This window comes from Arvicola amphibius, chromosome 3 (assembly GCF_903992535.2).
Source record: "Arvicola amphibius chromosome 3, mArvAmp1.2, whole genome shotgun sequence".
NCBI classification, from domain to species: Eukaryota; Metazoa; Chordata; class Mammalia; order Rodentia; family Cricetidae; genus Arvicola; species Arvicola amphibius.
This window is the reverse complement of record NC_052049.1, coordinates 187,563,323-187,582,947: the sequence shown is the minus strand read 5'-3', so window position 1 is coordinate 187,582,947 and position 19,625 is coordinate 187,563,323. Positions and strand designations below refer to the sequence as shown.

The following is a 19,625-nucleotide window of genomic DNA, read 5'->3' as shown; positions in this document are numbered from 1 at the left end:
TCGATGGGTCTGACCACTCGAGGGGCACTACAGCTGGGGCACTGACACAGCAGGAGTTTAAATGCAAATGAACAAGACGCACGGACTCATGATCACATCATCATCGCTTCCAAAATTACCCAAACCGCTTACTTAGGGCGACCTCAGAAATCCACATCAATAAACCTAACAGGCCAACAATAACATATTCACTAGCACGTTCCAATTTCAGAAGTCACTGTGACCACACACAACACTGCCACTCTGGACGAGCACTGCACACCAGTCACACACCAAGCTTTACACGATCCTTTCCCAGTTTTCATGACTGCCCAGCAAAAGGACTACTCACCCCATTTCGAAGCAAAAACAAACAACAACAACAACAAAAATGAAGTAAGTTGGCCTAGGTTACAGGGCTAGGATAAGGAGGAGCTATATTCAACTCCAGGGCATCTGACACCTGTCAATGCTTTAAAACAATCTGTTGTGCTGTTTGACTAGTTCTCAAATCAAATCAGTCCTGTTTCTACTAAGATTTTTAATTAATAAACCAGTATAGGAACTTGGGAAATGGCTCAGCAGTTAAGAGTGCTTACTGCTCTTGCAGAGGACCTTGGCCCAATTCCCAAAACAAGTGTTAGCTCCAGTTTCAGGGGATCTGACCCCTATTCTGGACTTCATGGGCACCTATACCCAGAGCATGCACATGCACACACGCACGCACACACACGGGGGTGGGGAGAGGGAGTGAGAGAGAGACCAACAGACAGACACATACACAAAATAAAATATTACTTATTTATATATTCTATTTATAAGAGTGTTCTATCTGCATGTATGCCTGCATGCCAGAAGAGGGCACTGGATCCCACTATAGATGGTAGTGAGCCACCACATGATTGCTTGGAATTGAACTCAGGACCTCTGAAGAACAACCAGTGCTTTAACTGCTATGCCATCTCTAAAGCCCATAAAATCCTTTTTAAAAAAAGAAACTAGTATGTAAAAAAAAAATATGCTAGAAAAGGAGACAATTTCTTCTGTACTCTGTATTATCCTGGTTTATCTGAACTAATAATTTCAACAAAAAGCATAAACAGGAACATCTAAATTGAAGTGTTTCTGCATTTGGACAGCAGGTTCTCCAAAGAAATTTTAATTCATATATATTAGGCTAGAGAATCTGTTCAACCTCAATTAACTCTGCGACTTCAGCTGTTCCTACCTATATATATATATATATACCACATAATTTTGTAAATTCAACTTTCACCTTCAAGCAGACTTTTTGGGCTGCCTGCCCCATGTTTTTCATCTCTGTTCTTTTCATCTATTACTTCTGTTTAGACGTATTCCTGGAAAGTGGCAAACAGATCCGATTAGATAAGTGAGTCTGGGGATTTTTAAAGCTAATCCTGGGGCTGCGGAAACGGCTCAGTGGGTAGAGTGCCTGCACACAGCAGAAGGGCCTGCAACAACCCCAGCATCCACATAAAAGCTGGACACGGTGCCTCCTATTTGTATCCTCAGCAGGCAAGGCTGGGGAGGTGTGGGCACAAAGAGGTGGATCCTGTGCTCATGCGCAGGGAGACTGTCTCAAAAAGGAAAGTGGGGAGGGCCAGTGATATGGGGGGCGGTAAAGGCTCTCGCTTGACAACCTGAGCTCTATCTTTAGAACCCACGTGATAAAAATAAAGAACAGACTCCCAGAAATTGTCCTCTGACCTTCACAAGAGACAGTCACAGAATGCATGCATAAGCATGTGCACACGCACATGAGCACACACACATGTGCATGCATACACACAGAGTGAATAAATGTATAAATTTGGGGGGATCATCTGGATCATGATCAAGAGGACACTAGTGATGAGCTCTGGCCTTCACACATGCATACAGCAAACATGTACATAAATACACACAACAAATAAACTGTCATTTGATCGCTGAGGAACTCAGTGCCTGTCACGCCAGGAAACGTGGCAGTGTCGAAAGTGAGAGGTGTAGGTGAGTCTGTGCTGGCTCTAGGACATACCTTGCAAACTGCATGCCAAGTTACTCTGTTACCACTATCTCTTAGTTGCTTCTTTCTCCTAAAGGAAAATACAGAAAATGATTTCAGTATATTCTATGTTTCAATTTTGCTTAAAGTAAAACTATATTCTAGCACACGACAAACCTAAAAGCAGCAGATCTGTCCTTGGTGACCCAGTTTCCAAGTCTCTCTCTCCCCTCTATTCAATTTCCTCCTTTCCCTTCTAGTTCTGAAGGCTGAAGTTCATGCCAGGCAAGTTCTCTGTCAGTAAGTCCCAGCCCCAGTCCCCAGGTCCACGCTGGTACCCAGTCCCCAGGTCCACGCCAGCACCCCAGCCCCCAGCCCCCAGGTCCACGCCGGCACCCCAGCCCCAGGTCCACGCAGGCACCCCAGCCCCAGGTCCATGCCAGCACCCCAGCCCCAGGTCCACGCTGGCACCCCAGCCCCAGGCCCAGGCCAGGCCCAGCCCCCAGCCTCCCAGCCCCAGCTTTAACCACAGTTCTAAGAAGCTAGTGGCAGTGAACACCAGAACACCAGTCGTTTTCTAAAGACTTTCTGGGTAAGAAAGTCCTGACCTGTCATCTGCTGAATCCTGACTGTGCACCTGGAGCCATCTCTGACAAGGATCTTGTTAGTCTGCCTATGAAGTCTACCCCACCTCCAGCAGCCCCCAAACAAGCTCACCAAGCTCCCACTGCTGCAGCCAAGGAGAGGAACCTGCATAAGACACTCTTCTTCAAAGCAAGGAGAAATGCATTGTGCTGCCTGAAACAGGTAGCACATGAAACACCTTCATTCCTGCTACCAGACAGTAAGCAAAACTATCACTATGAGCAAAGCAGCTGCACTGTCCCCAGTTCCTAGCACAGTGAGGGGTCCTTTCCAAGGTGGGCTCATAGTTTTCTTGCAAACCTGAAACACCACACAAATAAGCGAAAGGCCTAAATATTCCTGGCAGCCAATGCAACTCACACCCCTGCTAAAGGTACTGAGTGTCTGGGCAATCAGTGAGCCCACATTTAGGTTTTCTTGGAACAGAGTCCAGGGTGTGGGGAAGCAGACACAGAAGATGACATCTGGATGCAAAAACAAGTCTACCGCTGGAGTGAAAGCAAAAAGAGCAGGGCCTCACAGCTGTGGGCAGTCTTGGCTTACTGACAGGTAAGCCTCAGCTTGCCTGCCCACCTGCCTGCCTGCCTCCCAGGCCCTCCTCCCCCCCCCCCCCCCAAGTAGGACAGGGCAGCTCCACCGACTACCCTTGCCTGCTTCTGTCTCTAACAGCCATTCACAGTTTCTGTGGCAAACAGCATTGTGGTCAGTGGTTAAACACTGGTTCTGAAATACATCCAATATGAATCCACCACCAATCACAAGCCACAGGCCCTCAGCAAGTTACCTGACCTTTCTGTACAGTTAATTTCCTCACTAGACAATTTTAGTAACAAACACAGCCCTGTCTGTAAGACCAGCGCTCAGAGGCAGAGGAAGAAGGATTGAGTTTGAGGCCAGCCTGGTTTGAATAAAATATCACTCACTGTTTCACCCCCAAACCAAACTAAATCAAGCACACAAACTTTAAAAGCTGTGAAGGAGCTGGAGAAATAGCTCAGCAGTTGAGGGCTCTTACGGTTCTTGCAGAGGCCCTCAGCTCAGTTCCCAACAACTCACATCACATGGCTCACAACCACCTGTGACTCCAAAACCATCCGAAACTCAAGCTCTATGTGGCACCTGCACTCACATGCACACGTGTGTGCACGCATACAATTAAAGGCAATAAAAATAACTCTTTTAAGGGCTGTTTAGATCAAGTGTTCGGCGTGCTGAGCTGCAGTGCTCCTGCTGTTCCCTCTGGCTGCTTGTCGACTCCAAGAAAAGAGCTCCCTGAACTGGTAGTCCTCTCTTGCTCTCCTAACACATCAAACTGAAAAAACAGTGCTGTAAAATCCTGAGATACAGAAAATAACAACTCTTAACACTGAAATCTGATTTTCAATAAAATTCCTTTTTAAAAATCTAAGTATTTGCTTCCCCTGCCCCAATTTTTGATTTAGTATCATTAGTAGCCGAGGCTGGCCTCCACTCAAGATCCTCCTGCCTCAGCCTCCCATATGCCACTTTTTTTTTGTTTGTTTGTTTGTTTTGAGACAGGGATTCTCTCTAGCTTTGGAGCCTGTCCTGAAACTCAGAGATCCGGTCTGCCTCTGCCTCCCAGTGCTGGGATTAAAGGTGTGCACCACCACCACCTGACCACTTCACCATCTTAAAGTAACAGACTCTTCCAGCATAGCTGTACGTAGGAAAAGTTTTAGCTTCCAGAGTGAAGGAGGGGCCGCGTGGAGCAGCAGCGCCAGCACTGAAGTGCGCGCACGTTCATGCAGCTCTGTTCCCCACTCAACCCTTGGTCTGCAGCACTCAACTCTGTTCTAGTATCATGATTTCAATTATGAAAAAATCTGTTTAGTTTCAGAAAAAAATCACCTACAACTCTCCTCTGGTTAGGAATCAAGACAGCACAGCTGCGGAGTTGTTCTCTAGGTACAGAGCCAGACACAATCTTTAAAATAAACTGGCAGAAATACACAAGGCAACAGATGATGATTATCAGGGTTAGAGAGGGGTTTTTAACTATTTAAATATTTCTCTCCCAAAGACAAGCTGAGTATTTTACTTCATCAAGTTTGGAAAATGCAAACCTGACACAAGGAAAACTCACCTGCACCCATCTTGGAGGACGATACCAAACCTGACACTCTCACAAAGCCAATGCCTTAAATGCAATGACTAGTTGTTATTCTTTGTAGAATAAACTTTTTCTTATGCTAAGCTCTTCAAAATCAGTTCTTTAACAACTACATAATTGAGCCAACATCTTTCTGAAGAGCAAATTATCACTGAAACCAGCCCTTGTAAAGCAGCTGGTGACAAGGCACATGCAACCACATGTGCATACCTAAGCCAGACCTACATGAAGCAGGCTAAGTCAACAAGTGTTTGGAATATGGAAACTCCTTTTGAGAAACAAGGGCTGATAGGTGTTACAAGAATATACTGATGTTCCCCTAGCTCAAGCGGGCAGAAATGACTGAGCATGTGGGTGTGGCTGGAGGGAGGAAGGAAGTGTGGGTGGCCCTGCACAGGCTTTGCAAGCTGCTGAAACAGTGGTCGAAGCAGCCTCTGCTAAAACTACTGTCAGTTCGGAAGCCACGGTTCCTCTTGCTGAAACTCACATCACCACTGCTGCAGTGGGGTCTCGGTGTCAAACATACCTCCTCCATCTCTTCTTCCCTAGGAGAGAGAAGTGATCAAAGACATCTCTGCATACAACCGAACAAACGCACAGCTGGCTGAGAAATCAAACAAAACAGCTGTGTGCAAAAATTAGGCTACCCCTAAGTCTCTCAACATTTTGTTCAGAATATAACATTCCCTCAAATGAGACACTCAATATGCTAGTACACTAAATCTCCCACAGGTACTAACTACCAAAAAAAAAAAAAAAAAAAAAAAAAAAAAAGCTGGGCCAATAGTTCTTCACATTATACAGAAAACCAAAAGTTCTGTTTCTGCAAAGCTAACCTGACACTGAATTTAACCTTCTTTCCCAAAGAAACAGCTAAGGTTTTTTTTTTCCCACAAATATCAAAAACTGAAAATTATAATCCTTATTCATAGGAACAAGCAGACTGAAACACACACCTATAAAGAAACACCTGAAGTCTTGGTGCAGGTAACACTCAGTGAATATTTCCAAGATGATCTACCTGTTTGCTAAAACCTCATCAACCGAAGTGATACAGCGGCTGGAGGAGGACCATGACGGAACCCGTCAGCGTCAGCACAGGCCCCATCACACACTCTCCACTGCTCTCTTCACCAAAGCAATCAACACTCAAGAGTGCACTTCCTCCTGGGAGTGACCACAGCCCACAACAGCTCGGCAGGCCCTAAGGTATGATGGGGGATGACATCAGGTCAGCAGGCCCTAAGGTATGATGGAGGAACTAGAGTTCTGTACTGGAGGATGGAGGGTGAAGGGTGCTGAAAATCACTGTGGGGTTACAACAGCTTCAGTCTGCACTCACTAGATGGAATCTCCATGTCATTAAAATTAAGAGTTAAGCCAATAACTCCTATTAGAAATGTCCTAACAGGCAGTTATACCTCCAGATCTAAGGACGTTGCAAAGGAAGGTAATACCTACTAAGTCTGTTCTAAGTTTTCCTGTTTTAATTAAAATACATTACAACATTTCCCCTTTTCCCTATCCTCCCGGCAACCCTTCCCATGACTTATTCCTTATTCCCTCTCAAATCCAGAGTTGTTCTTCTTTGTGATGGATACATACATTATACAGACACACACACAAATACAACCTGCTGAGGTTATTAAGTGCTACTTGTATGTGTATGGTATATGATTTCTGGGCTGACCACTTGGTAATGGACAACCAAGTAGGGGTCTCATCCCCGAGAAGATGAATTCTCCGGCTCATTCTCAGCATTCCTTAGTTGACTGTAGTTCTTTGTCTACGGGTCGGACCCATGAGATTTCGGAGACCATGACAGAAAATCACCATTGGCCAAACTGCACAAGGCTCGGGACCAGCACAGGAGAGAGGGCAGAAAGCCTGTGAAGACCAGAAAGTCCACTCTGAGAGTAAGTCTGGAAACGACTGGGGAGCTTCACTTGTGACACCTCAAAAATATAGCTGCTAGCATTGTCTGTAATAGCCAAAACCTGGAGACAACCTAGATACCCCTCAACCAAAAAATGGATAAAGAAAATGTGGCATATTTACACATTAGCGTACTTCTCAGCAGTAAAAAACAATGACATCTTGAAATTTGCATGCAAAAGGATGGAACTAGAAAACACCATCCTCAGTGAGGTAACCCAGACTCAAAAAGACGAATATGGTATATACTCACTCATAAGTGGATACTAGCTATAAACAAAGGATACTGAGCCTATAGTTCATAATCCTAGAGAAGCTAGGTAACAAGGTGAACTCCAAGAGAAACATACATAGATCTACCTGGAAAGTCGAAATAGACAAGATTGCCTGACAAAACTGGGAACATAAGGGTGGGGGGAAGAAGAAAGGGTGGAAGGGGAAGAGGGCGGGAGAAGGGGAGAACTTGAGGCAACGGGATAGTAGAGATGGAGGAAGGACAGAGATGAGAGCAAGGAAAGAGAGATATCTTGATTGAGGGAGCCATTAAAGGGTTAGCAAGAAACCTGGCTCTACCCAGGAATCCACAAGGATGACCCCAGCTAAGACCCTAAGCAATAGAGGAGAGGGTGCCCTAACTGGACTTGCCCTGTAGTCAGAATGATGAATATCTTAAATATCACCATAGAACCTTCATCTAGTAACTGATGGAAAAAGAGGCAGAGACCCACATCAGAGCACAGGACTGAGCTCCCAAAGTCCAGTTGAAGAATGTGAGCAAAGAGGTCAAGACCATGATAGGGACACCCACAGAAACAGTATACCTGAGCTAAATGGGAGCTGACCAACTCCAGCCAAATAGGAAAGGAAACAGCATAGGTCCAAACTAGTCCCTCTGAATGTGGGTGACAGTTGCATGGCTGGGGCAGACTGAGGGCCACTGGAATTGGTACCAGGATTTATCCCTACTGCTTGTACTGACTTTTGGGAACCTATTCTCTTTGGATGGATATCTTGCTCAATCTAGATATAGTAGGGAGGACTTTGACCCTTCCCCAAAGCAATGTGCCTTACCCTCTCTGAGGAGTGGGGGGAGGGTGGTAAGTGGAGGGAGTAGGATTGGTATGTATAATGAAAAAAGTTTTTCTTTTTAAAATAAAGATAAATATATATAGCTGCTAAGCAAGACCTGAACAAGAATGACACCAATAGACTTTTTATCATGTTAAAAATTTCCTTTTGAGTAGGGCAACTGTAATGGATGCTTAGCCCTTGACAAGACAGCAATGCCAGCTCAGAGGCCTCTCTCAAGGCAGCTACTGTGTGGTTAATGCAGATCAATCTCCAAAGTGCCAGCTTGAGTAATCTTATTCTTGTCTAATCAGATCAAGTTGTAACTGGAACATACAGAGGAGCCAGGCCAGCGCCAACATCACTGAGCAGTGAGGCAGGGCAGAGCTGGTACCTGTGGAGGTGGCTCTGACACCGAGTCACAAGCCTGTGAGCTACAACGAGAGTAAGTTCCTCCACCTCAACAGAACTTGCCTCTTGGCTAAGCATGCCATCCCTTCCCCCTGAGGCTGAGTGAGCTTAAACTGGTGTGGTCATGGATCTGGTACAGGTGCTTACATAACAAATAACAACTTAGACAAAAGCTCATGCGTGGAAATTATTACAAAATAAAAAAAGTCAGCCACCATTACTCACCTGTCCCAGGAACACAGAATGTAAATTAGAAGTCATGGAAAATTTAAAACAATATTTTAAACCTCCTCTGTTTTAAAGCCTGTATAAACACTGTCAAATTCATTTAAGGGTCTTTCTCTGATTTGGGATGGAGATGGTCATTTAAAAACGGTCATAAAAAATGCTGGAGCTGGGCGGTGGTGGCGCACACCTTTAATCCCAATACTCAGGAGGCAGAGGCAGGCGGATCTCAGTGAGTTCAAGGCCTACCTGGCCTGCAAAGCAAGTTCCAGGACAGCCAGGACTGTTACACACAGAGAAACCCTGTCTTGAAAAACCAAACCAAACCAAACCAATAAATGCTGGAACAGAAAAAGAAAACTCACCTGCAGACTAAAAGTATTGGCTGATTCTGACTTAAAAGAAATCAACCGGGCGGTGGTGGCACACGCCTTTAATACCAACACTCGGGGAGGCAGAGGCAGGCGGATCTTTGTGAGTTCGAGGCCAGCGTGAGGCAGGCGGATCTTTGTGAGTTCGAGGCCAGCGTGGTCTACAAGAGCTAGTTCCAAGCCGGGCGGTGGTGGCGCATGCCTTTAATCCCAGCACTTGGGAGGCAGAGGCAGGCGGATCTCTGAGTTCGAGGCCAGCCTGGTCTACAAGAGCTAGTTCCAGGACAGGATCTAGAAACTACAGGAAAACCCTGTCTCAGGGGGGAAAAAAAAAGACCGAGTTCCAGGGCATGCACCAAAGCTACAGAGAAACCCTGTCTCGAAAAAAATACGAAAAAAAAACCTCACTAGATTTTTCTTGCAGGGGTAGACCTGAAAGCTAACTTTCAGTGTATGTATCAAAAGCCTTAACAAAAATGCATATCCTTGATTCGACAGCCTTACTACAAGTTGGACATCTGTAGCCCACAACCCAAAGTGCTCACAAGTCATCGGAGTGGCCTGGGAGAAATTTCACACCATGAAACTAACTTCCACAACAAACAAATCTTTGCAAAATTATCTTCAGGATGTGTGTTTACATTGTGCATGAAACATAAACGAGTTTTAAATTTAAAGTTGGATCCCATCCTTCAAATATGATATTTATATAGACATTCTAAAAATCCTAAAATAAATAAATAAATAAATAAATAAAAAAGGGAGTGAACTCCAAAGCACAGTTTCTGATCCCAAGGTTTTCAGATAGGGGCAACCGACTTGTTCTAAACGTGTCGAAGATAAAGATAACAACAAATATTTTATATTTAATAATGTTGCAATACGTCAAGACTCAGAAATAACATAGAAGTCCATAAACACAGAGATGGTAAAATTAATCTACCCAGTAACAACATCATACTGCACAGTACGAAGGACAAGCAGTCTGGAGGCCACGCAGACAGCTCAGCCAGTGCGCACTTGTCACATAAGCACCATCGATGCCCAAAACCTAAGTAAAAAGCCTGGTGTGACTGCACACACATGTACTCCCAGCACCAAGGAGGTAAAAACAAGTGGGTTACAGGGTTTGCTGGCCTGCCGAGCCTAGTCTAACTGGCATGTACCCAAGGCTGACCTCTAGTCTCCGCATGCATACATACACACACACACACACACACACACACACACACACACACACACTTCACTCACTCACACATCCCAATTTTTTAATAGCTATGGGCTTTGTTTGAATGTATATACTGTAAGAATCAAATTTTAAAACAGCAATATACTCTTTAAAATAAATTTATTTTCCTTCTTTACAATTTCCTGTTGTTTTAGAATTTATTAATGAATATGTACTGCTTTTATAACCCAAGAAAGATATTATTAAAAATTTTTATTTTCTGTATATAATTATACACTCAATGTAGCTTTGCAATAAGACAACTATGAACAGGCCAAGTTCCTTGAAAGGCATTGTTGAAGGCTGGTCTGCGCTGTGTTTTGAGCAGGTACGCAGCTCTTCTGGGCTGGAGGCAGCACCGAGTCACTTTTATTAAGCCACAGTTTGTGCCTTAGAAGAAGACACCACACCACCCATCATTAGGACCTTACAGACCAGTAAAGAAAAGGATCCTCCAGAATCCCACCAGCAGTTTGCCACAGGGTGAGGAGGGGAACCAACAAAAGGCAGGGGCAGCCTCAGACCAAGGCTCCTGCAGAGGTAAACAGAGAAGCAGAGAGAATGGCATTTGCTTGGCTCAGGAAGGGAAACACGGTCATGACTGGGAAGAGGTGAAGTTCACTTTGTAAGCTAAGGAGAAGGAGATGCTCAAGAGTCCTCAGTGGTAACCATTTACTCTGTTAGTCCAAGTGTCATTAATTAAAATGCTGAAAATGTCCAGGAAAGACAACTTGTCAAGGAGCTGATACGAGGGCTCAAGAAGTAACCAAGAAAAAGATCATCACTGATTTCAAACTGATTTCAAAACTTCCTAAGCATTAATTTTTGTTCCTTTAGTAAGCTCTCCCATCACCCCCATAGACAGTGCTCTCCTCTTCCCCCTCATTTTGTGAGGACAAAGTGAAGTAAATTTTATGGGAAAACCAGGGATGTCTTTATTGTTTCAAATTTTAAAACGTTTCTTCCTGCAACAAATTGCTCATGTGATTCCAATTTGTTTGGAAGTGGCTTAAAACAGTAACCCAAGGGGAGACTGAGGAGGTTCAGCAGGTAAAGGCACTTGCCACCAAGTCTGACCATCTGAGTTCAATACTAGAGACAGAACCAACTTCTGCAAGCTACACTCTAGCTTGCACACATACATGCACAAGTGTGAGCACAGATGCACACATAAATGTAATTTAAACAATCAAAAGAGGAACCAGAACTACTGGGAATTTACGTACATAAGGGTCTTTTTACATCTGTTGTAAAATCCTCACCATGACCATTGAATGGGAAATAAGAGAGCAGGGCCACAAAGGCAAGTGAAGCCCCTCTGCCTCCAGCTGTGCCTGGTGAGGGCTGCCTGGGTGGACCCCACCCAGGACTAGAAACTTCTCTACAATGCTGCAGAGCTTCCCTTGTGCCCAGGCCTCGCTGATTCCTAGAGGAACCAAAGTACTCAAGTGGACCTCTGGGGGTTTCTGGTCTCCTCCAGTTTTGACACGCCACGGCCACGGCCAGAGAGCTGGGCCGAGCGCTCCACTAACCAGAAGAACGCCCAGTGCCACCAGAGGCTCACCCGAGAAGCACTACTAACAAATAATTTGTGAGCTGTTATGAATGCCTGTTTAAGTTAAGAAAGGAAGTTAAGAGCAAACAACTCTGTAGAAGATAGGCTTAGGTCATTCCTGGTCACCTAAACATGGAGCAACTTGAAAACAACATCCTATGACCTCGTGTACCTCTGTGCACCAAGAGTCTTCCCAAACCAAACCAGGAAAGCAAGTCAAGAAAAATTCAAGCAAGTTTAAGTTACTTCTTAAGAACTTTATCCTTAACATACTTTGGAAATCACATTTTTCTGTTTCAAAAAAGCAGTTCCCTTCTTAAGGAGAGCAAATCAAGCTCTGAACGCAGACCAAACACAGTCACTGGGCTTCTCTAGCACTACCATGATCCTTCACATCAATAAAAACTATTTAAGCTGCAGAAAACCATGCAAACCAGGACACTAACTTCCCAATCCACTCTCTCCGCTCTTATTTGTACTGTACATCATCATTAGAGATCCACAATTCTCTTGTACGATACAGCATCACATCTACCTAAGAACACGTTCGCACACTGTCCTAGATCCAAAATGAACTTTCGCAGGCAAGTCATCCTAAAAAGCCTAAACTCCACTCTCCCCAACACAGAAGAACACGTCAGACAGCGAGCCAATCCCACAGATCACTCGCCCTTTCCTCCAGCTAGCCACACAGTGAGCAAAGACAACACAAGGGTGCACAGACAAGGAGCTGGCAGTGGGTTTAAGATTCCATACTTCAAAGCGTCACTAGGTAAGCTCTTCCTTCCTGCCGTCTCCACAGGCTCACTTTAGGGATATCTGGCAACTATGCAGAGTCAAATGGCAGAGCAGTGGGAATGGCACCTAAGGCCCTGGGGCCTGAGAAGCCCTGCAAGTTCCCTCAACACTGTCTACACAGCCAAGTCCCCACCCTGGACAGTTCTCCAGACTAACTTAGTCACAGGGGGTGAGAGGGATCTGAGCCACTCAAGGATCCCCTCCCACTTCTCAGCTTCCTCCCTAAGGAGGACTGTAAAGTTAGTTCCCTAACCTACTGTTAAACTCCATAGCAACCACAACAAACTGCCCCTAAACTCTACAGGACACCAACCTGGAAGATCTCTGCCTCAGGCTGTTTACAACCTCTTGCAGGGGAAGACATAAAATAATAATAAAAATAATTGGTGGGTTCACAGAAGGCCTCCCAGAGAAATCTGCTGTACTTGAGCTACAAACTAAAACCATGATGTGGGAAAGAGGCTTTCAGAAAGGTGCCTAAGAGCTTGCCGTGATGATACACTATCACAAGCAAAACACAGATCCAAAGGGCTGGGTACCAAATTATCTTTTTCTCAGCTCTGGCTGACCCTAATTCATGCTTTACCGCCAGCTTAAAGGTCCCCACCCCCTATCATCACACACTAGCTCCCATACAGGCTCACAGCGCAGCATCCCACACCATCGTCATCAAACTGTGTCACAAATTTGTATGGCTATGTAGTCATTAATCTGCATCCTCGCTGACTAGGTACTAATTACATGTGTTTTACTCAGTTCTGTACCCAGGTATAGTATCTGCACCTACAGTAACTGTTAGGTATGGTATCCACCCAAAGACACCGACTCACTCTATTACACGAACAAACGAAAACAGACATGAGCTGCCAAAGGAGTCTTGGGTGAAGGAACAGCAATCAGACGATAGCTTCAGAAATTAGTCCAGGTGCAAATGAAGATACAACTGGAAGGGCAAAACTGAGCTGGGAAACAGCGAAGACCACTAGAAATGTCTCCAGGTGATTATTACCGATGGCTTAAAACTGAGTGCCAGCATCTGGACAGCGATGGCGGGGACGAAACAGAAGAGACTCACAGAGACGGAACCCAGGAGCACAGTGCTCAGAGGCAAGGCAGAGGACACGCAGAATGAGGGGAGCGAGGGGAGGTGGTGCCAGCGTCAGAACTGGAATGGAGGACAGCATCTACACATGCTGGCAGAGTGGAAGATTTCCTTCTAGCCCCAAAACTGTAACACTGAAAAGCAAGTAAAATCCAATCTAGCCATATTTAAACAGACGTGTTTTCCATTAACAGGCTTTTAAGAGTCATTTTAATTGACCAGGACACTTCTTGAGTGCACATACTGTATCAGGCATGACTCCCAACCTGGTGATATAAAGACCACAGCAAAATAACCACATGTCAACAACTGAGAACATCAGGCCCACTGAGGCTGTGATCTGACCGATTACCATATGCAGTCAATGCTTCTAGACCGCTAACTTCACGCCCAACAATGGTTCAGGCCAATCTGCCAATGACAGATGAACAGAAATGTGTGGACGGACCCTCTCACTTTGCATCTGGGGACACTTACTGCATCGTGTCCCATGGACAGATCATGCTCTTTCACAGAGTTGTCTGTGCTGAGCTGCTATCGGCAGCATACTGAGGGTCTCAGTCCAAGAAAGGGACAGAGGCCTGATTCGCACACAAGAGCCTAGGTGAGCACAGGGCAAATTCTGGAGGTGCCAATGCCAATTCTCAGGAGGCTCTCAAAGTGACAATGGAGAGATGAGCATTCAAGAGGCAGGGTTCTCTCCTACCAATGGCAAGAAATGGTTTCCTAAGGGGTACAAGGCCACAACCCAAAACAGATGTGCAGAAAAGCAGATGAAGAAATGATTCTGTGGAGCCATATTAGGGATGTCAAGAGACTTGACTCTAGAGGGGTTCCCAGGTATCCATGGAGATGCCCCTTGGGCAGCTGAGGAGAGGGAGCCGGAAAAGGCCAAATCCTATAACCATACTCATGAATATCTTGCATATCACCATAGAACCTTCACCTGGTGATGGATGGAGATAGAGACAGAGCCCCACATTGGAGAACCGGACTGAGCTCCCAAGGTCCTGATGAGGAGCAGAAAGAGGGAGAACATGAGAAAGAAAGTCAGTACCGTGAGGGGTGCGTTCACCCACTGAGACGGTGGGACAGAACTAACGGGAGATCACCAAGACCACTTGGAATGGGACTGATGGAACATGCAACCAAACCGGACTCTCTGAATGTGGCTGATGATGTGGCTGATGGTGGAGGCTGACTGAGAAACCAAGGACAATGGCGATGGGCTTGGACTCTACAGCATGGACGGGCTCTGTGTGAGCCTTGTCAGTTTGGTTGAGCACCTTCCTGGACCTGGGGGGAGTTGGGAGGAACTTGGACTTAACATAGGGTAGGGAACCCTGTTGGCTCTTTGGCCTGGAGAGGGAGGGAGTGGGGGTGGAAGGGAGGGAAGGAGGAAGAGGAGGGGAGGAGATGGAAATTTTTAAAATATTAAATTAAAAAATGAAAAAAATTCAAAGAAAAAAAATGATTCTGTGAAAATAACAGTTTAGATCCAGTCCATCCCAAGCAGACCACACCTCCAGTGCTCATGGATATGACAGCGTGGCTCTTCCCAAACTATAACAAAAAGCAAATATACCCCAAGCCGGTGGCACGCCCTCCTTCCTCAACAAATGCTTTGAAGAATGTGCAGTTGTGTTGTGTCTGCCTCGACTCCCTTCTACACACTCAGTCTGAGTTCTCTCACAACTGGCCTCTTCCTCAACTCCCAGCCTTTGAGACAGGCTCAGCCTAGCCTTTGGTGAGGAGTACCCCCTACTGTTCAGGGCCTCAGGCTCTGAGCAGCTGTCAAACTCCTGTCAAGAGCAACCCCAATGTTGGTTTACCTTGTTCCGCAATAGCATCCAAGTGCCTAAGAGCAGAAAAGGCCTCCCAAACAGAGACCCAGGAAACATGGTCGAAGGGAAGGCTTGTCCTCTCAAATCTACTCAAGAAGAAAGGTCTCACCGTGGTGGCATCTGCTAAGAAACCTACGCCAGCCAAACTCACGATCCTCCTATCTCAGCCTCCCAAGTGCGGGGTTACGTGTGTCTGTTACACGCTCTTTTGTTCTTGAGAAGTCACACTCACTGTGCACCCTAGGCTGGACCTGAACTTTGGCCCCTCCTCCTCTGACTCCGAAGTACCAGTACTACTTGGTACCGAATTATTTTCTTACAGAAACATCTCAGCTAAAAACTCTAGTTTGTAGCTGAGAATCTGCAGATTAGGCCATTAGTATCTCTCACCTATGTGTTTAAGTCAGAAAATTCAAGCCACTTGTCCCCTTTTCAGCCTAGACAGTGTAATGAGCTGATCGGTGCCCAGAAAGGTGCAATAGGGAAGAAATTTTAATGTCAGTGGTTAGAACCATAGCCACTCAGTATCTCCCCAAAATTACCATTTTCTATTTAGTTTCACTTTCAAACATGAGGGAAGCGCCCTCACTGGTGTGGACCTGTCGGGCGAAAACAAAGTAAATGCCCTTCAACTTTAACTAAAAGACATTTAAAAGGCTTCCTTTTAGGATTATGTTATTAAAGGCACATGATCACCAAATAAAGACTAATCTGCATGTCTGGCCCACAAAAGTAAAAAAATAAAAATTAATACAACTTTTGAGTTTTAGATATTCTAAACCTTCAGTTCTCAACCTGCGGGTCTTGACGTTTTGGGGGTTGAACAATCCTTTCACTGGGTCACCTAAGACCACTGTTTAACACAGAATTCACATTACGACTCTCAACAGAACATCACAGTTAGGAAGTGGCAACCAAAATAATTTTATGGCTGGGATCACCACAACGCAAGGAACTATATTAAAGGGTTGTAGCGTCAGGAAGGTTGTTTAAACTAAGGTGTCATACTGCAATCATTCATTAAAATTTACTCAGAACGGTATAATAATTTCCTAACAGGGTGAGAGAAAATTTTGTAGAGAAAGTAAAACAATGACTGGCTGTGGGAAACTTTAAAGACCCAGAGTGGCACAGAGAGTTCCCGATCCGAGAGCCCTGAAGGTGGAAGTCCGTGCTATGCTCCGGACTTTTTACCCAGCTTCAGTGTGTGACCTTGGGAATGTCCTGCAACTTCTTTCATTCCTAGTTCTGTAAAATGGGTCAATTTTACACCGACAGATAGAAGCACTGCTATGTATTTGGTGTTATCTCAAAAAGAAACTTGTCTAATTAGTACGTTCCAATCACCACACACGTACAGAACATTCCACTTCAAGAACCCAATTCCGAGAAAAATATTTAAGCAGACGCTGAAGACAGATTTTTCTGAAGGGAACGGTTTTATAAATGTGGAAAGGGACTGTAACAAGATTAGAAATTAACAAGCTGATTACATAATGCGTGACAACCTGGACGTCAAATACACTGATGTGTACGGTGATAAGTTAAGGACCGAGTTGGGGGCAGTGTCCCAATCCCCACAAAGAATCCAAACTGAGCCTTTTGATGTTGGACAGGAACCTGGAGTTGGGGGGCGGGGGGGTCCTGCAGAAGGAGCCTTACACCTGTAGGTCCCTCACACATTTCACCTTAAACCTCACAAGTCGCTTCAGCCCTGAGGGGCTTCACCAAGGCTCCGGATACGCTCATCTAAATGGAAGGGAAAGTAAGAAACCAGACCGAGAGGCCCGATATCCCTAGACTTCCAGTCTTAGGAACCCTGAAGCTAAATTCTCCTCCAATGCGCACCTGACCCGAACTCACAGCGAAGCTCCTAGACTGTAGCTGATCCGACTGTTAAGAATAACACAACAGCTCGACCAAGCCTAAGCATAAAGGGTTGCCACTTTCCTGGTTCCCGAGTCCAAGCAAAAGGCAGCAAGGTGTTTGCTTTTTTATTTTAAATGCTTCGGAAAGAAATCAACAGGCGATGTCTACGGAAAAGAACGGCGTCTCACAACCCGAAAAAAAAAAAATCCTAGCAGTCCCCGGGGAGCCGCACTGCTGCCCCTTCCGCAGCCCGGCGCCCTTCGCCACCGACAACCGCGTCCCCTTGCCAGCGTGAGGCGGGGCGGCCGCTCGGCGCAGCAACCGGACCCCGAGGCCCACGGGGAAACTGAGGCCCGCGGAGCCCGTGCCGCCCGGGGCCCGCAGCGGGCGCGGCGACGACTCCCGTGCTGCCGCAATCCCGCGGCGGCCGCAAGGGCAGGGCCGGACCGCGCGAGGCCGCAGGCCCGGGGTGGGAGCTCGGGGCCGGGGTGGCGCCGCGGGCCGCGTCCTCCGCGCAGGGCGCCCCGGGCCGAGCGCGCAACTTACTTTCCGCCTGCGGCGGCGCCCGCCCAGCCCCTCTGAGGCGGCCGCTGGGGAGAAGCGCAGGCCCGGCCCACGCTCCCGCCCGGCTCGCCGCACTCGCCCTACCTCAGCCGGCAGGCGGGCATCGGTCCGCAGCGGCCGCGACGTCGACAACTCCCTCCCGACCGCCGGAACCCCGCACCCAGCGCTAATCATAATACCGAGCGAGCGGCCGGGGGTGCGCCCGCACTGCGCACGCGCGGGACTTACGTCACCGTGACGAGAGCGACGGGGTGGGGTCTGGTGTGGGGGCGGGGCCTCGGGCCGGCTGGGGCGGGGCTGGCCCGGCGCACCTGCGGGCCGGCGCAAGAACTGCTGGAGGGCGGCCTGGCCCCGGGCCTGAGCACAGCCCACTCTGGCCTCTGGTCTGAGGTGCTGGGGAAGAATATGGGTTGCACAGGAGGAAGCACCAGGACGATGGACAGCGACAGGATTTAGCAGCTCCAGCTGGAGCTTTCAGGGGACATCTGAGGGCAGGCACTGCATCCAGAGGAGCACACGCGCTTTATCCCGCTTTATCCCTGAAGGTTCACTCCATCTCCCGTCTAGCTTTAAGCAAAAAGAGACAACAAAACAAATATGCATATGCACATGCATATATATATGCACATATGCACAAACATGCATACACATATGCACACGCATATACACACACACAGATTTTTTTTCTTTACTGTTTCTTCTCTCTGGGAATCCATTTGAATAATTCTGTTGATTTTGCTACTACTTAACAGAAAGGAGCAAAGCCCAACCTTAATGCAGGCTTGCCTCCAGAGTCAGCAGAAGACCCTGGCCAGGCTAGACAGCCACTGGAAACAGCATGGAGAAGCACACATCAGGCATTAGGTGGGCTGTCTGTGGTTCTACTCCGAGGTGACTCAGGAAGGGACCTCAGTGGTAGCAGGACCAGAGGGTGGGGACTCCCAGCTGCCTCTTCTGGAAGAATGGTGAGCCACAGAGACTAGTCCTCCGGGGTTCCTGAAGAGGAGTGCGGAGAAGCCAGGCACCAGGTTTCTCTCCGTTGCTGTTCCTGCTGCTTTCCTTCATCCCTGTAATCTCAACACTCGGGAGGCAGAGGCAGGCAGATCTCTGTGAGTTCAAGGCCAGCCTGGTCTACAAAGCGAGTTCCAGGACAGGCTCCAAAGCTACAGAGAAACCCTGTCTCAAAAAACAACAACAAGAAAGAAGGGAGGGAGGGAGGGAGGGGGGGGAGGGAGGGAGGGAGGGAGGAAGGAAGGAAGGAAGGAAGAAGAAAGAAGGGAGGGAGGGAGGGAGGGAGGGGGGGAAGGAAGGAAGGAAGGAAGGAAGGAAGGAAGGAAGGAAGGAAGGAAGAGCCCAGTAAAGAAAGACATGAGCAAAATGAATGTCTTATGTGTTCAAGGCTGCCTCAACTGACTGTTCAAAGAAATCTAAATGACTTTTAGCATTCTCTCTGTTGATCAGAGGATGACAAAAATCTTTTTCCTTTATTTATGTATTACTACAACATCTGCTTTGCTTGCTTGGAGACGGCTGGAAAGTGGAGTGGGTGGGAAGGTGGTCTCTGGGTACTAACAAGACTTTCTGCTGAAGTGGGGATGTGTTTAGCACATGGAAAACCCTCACGCTTGGCCTCTGCTCTTTCAGGCTCCATCTCAGCAAAGCTCTGACTTAAGACCATGGAAGGACAGTGTCATTTCGACATGGAAATTCTTTCTTTTTCATTCTCTCTCTCTCTCTCTCTCTCTCTCTCTCTCTCTCTCTCTCTCTCTCTCCCTCCCTCCCTCCCTCCCTCCCTCCCTCCCTCCCTCCCTTCCCCCCCCCCGTGTGTGTGTGTGTGTGTGTGTGTGTGTGCGCGCGCGCGCACATAACAGCATCCATGTAGGAGTCAGAGAACA

The 19,625-nt window shown here is 46.9% G+C and overlaps 1 protein-coding gene across 5 annotated transcripts in view; it reads right to left on the bottom strand.

The window, feature by feature from the left end:
- Snrk (SNF related kinase) overlaps window positions 1-17,943 on the bottom strand; it is a 55,184-nt gene extending 37,241 nt beyond the window's left edge. The window contains exons 1-3 of one of the 5 annotated variants that reach the window (XM_038321239.1): window positions 17,815-17,943; window positions 2,018-2,075; window positions 1,256-1,337 (exon numbers count right to left, since the gene is read on the bottom strand). The gene's annotated coding sequence lies outside the window, so the exon portion shown is untranslated. Of the gene's footprint in view, window positions 1-1,255; window positions 1,338-2,017; window positions 2,076-5,247; window positions 5,487-17,814 lie in introns of those variants that run through there. The other 4 variants (XM_038321241.1, XM_038321238.1, XM_038321240.1 and 1 more) reach the window with 4 other exon arrangements.
- Between the last annotated feature and the right edge of the window lie 1,682 nt (window positions 17,944-19,625).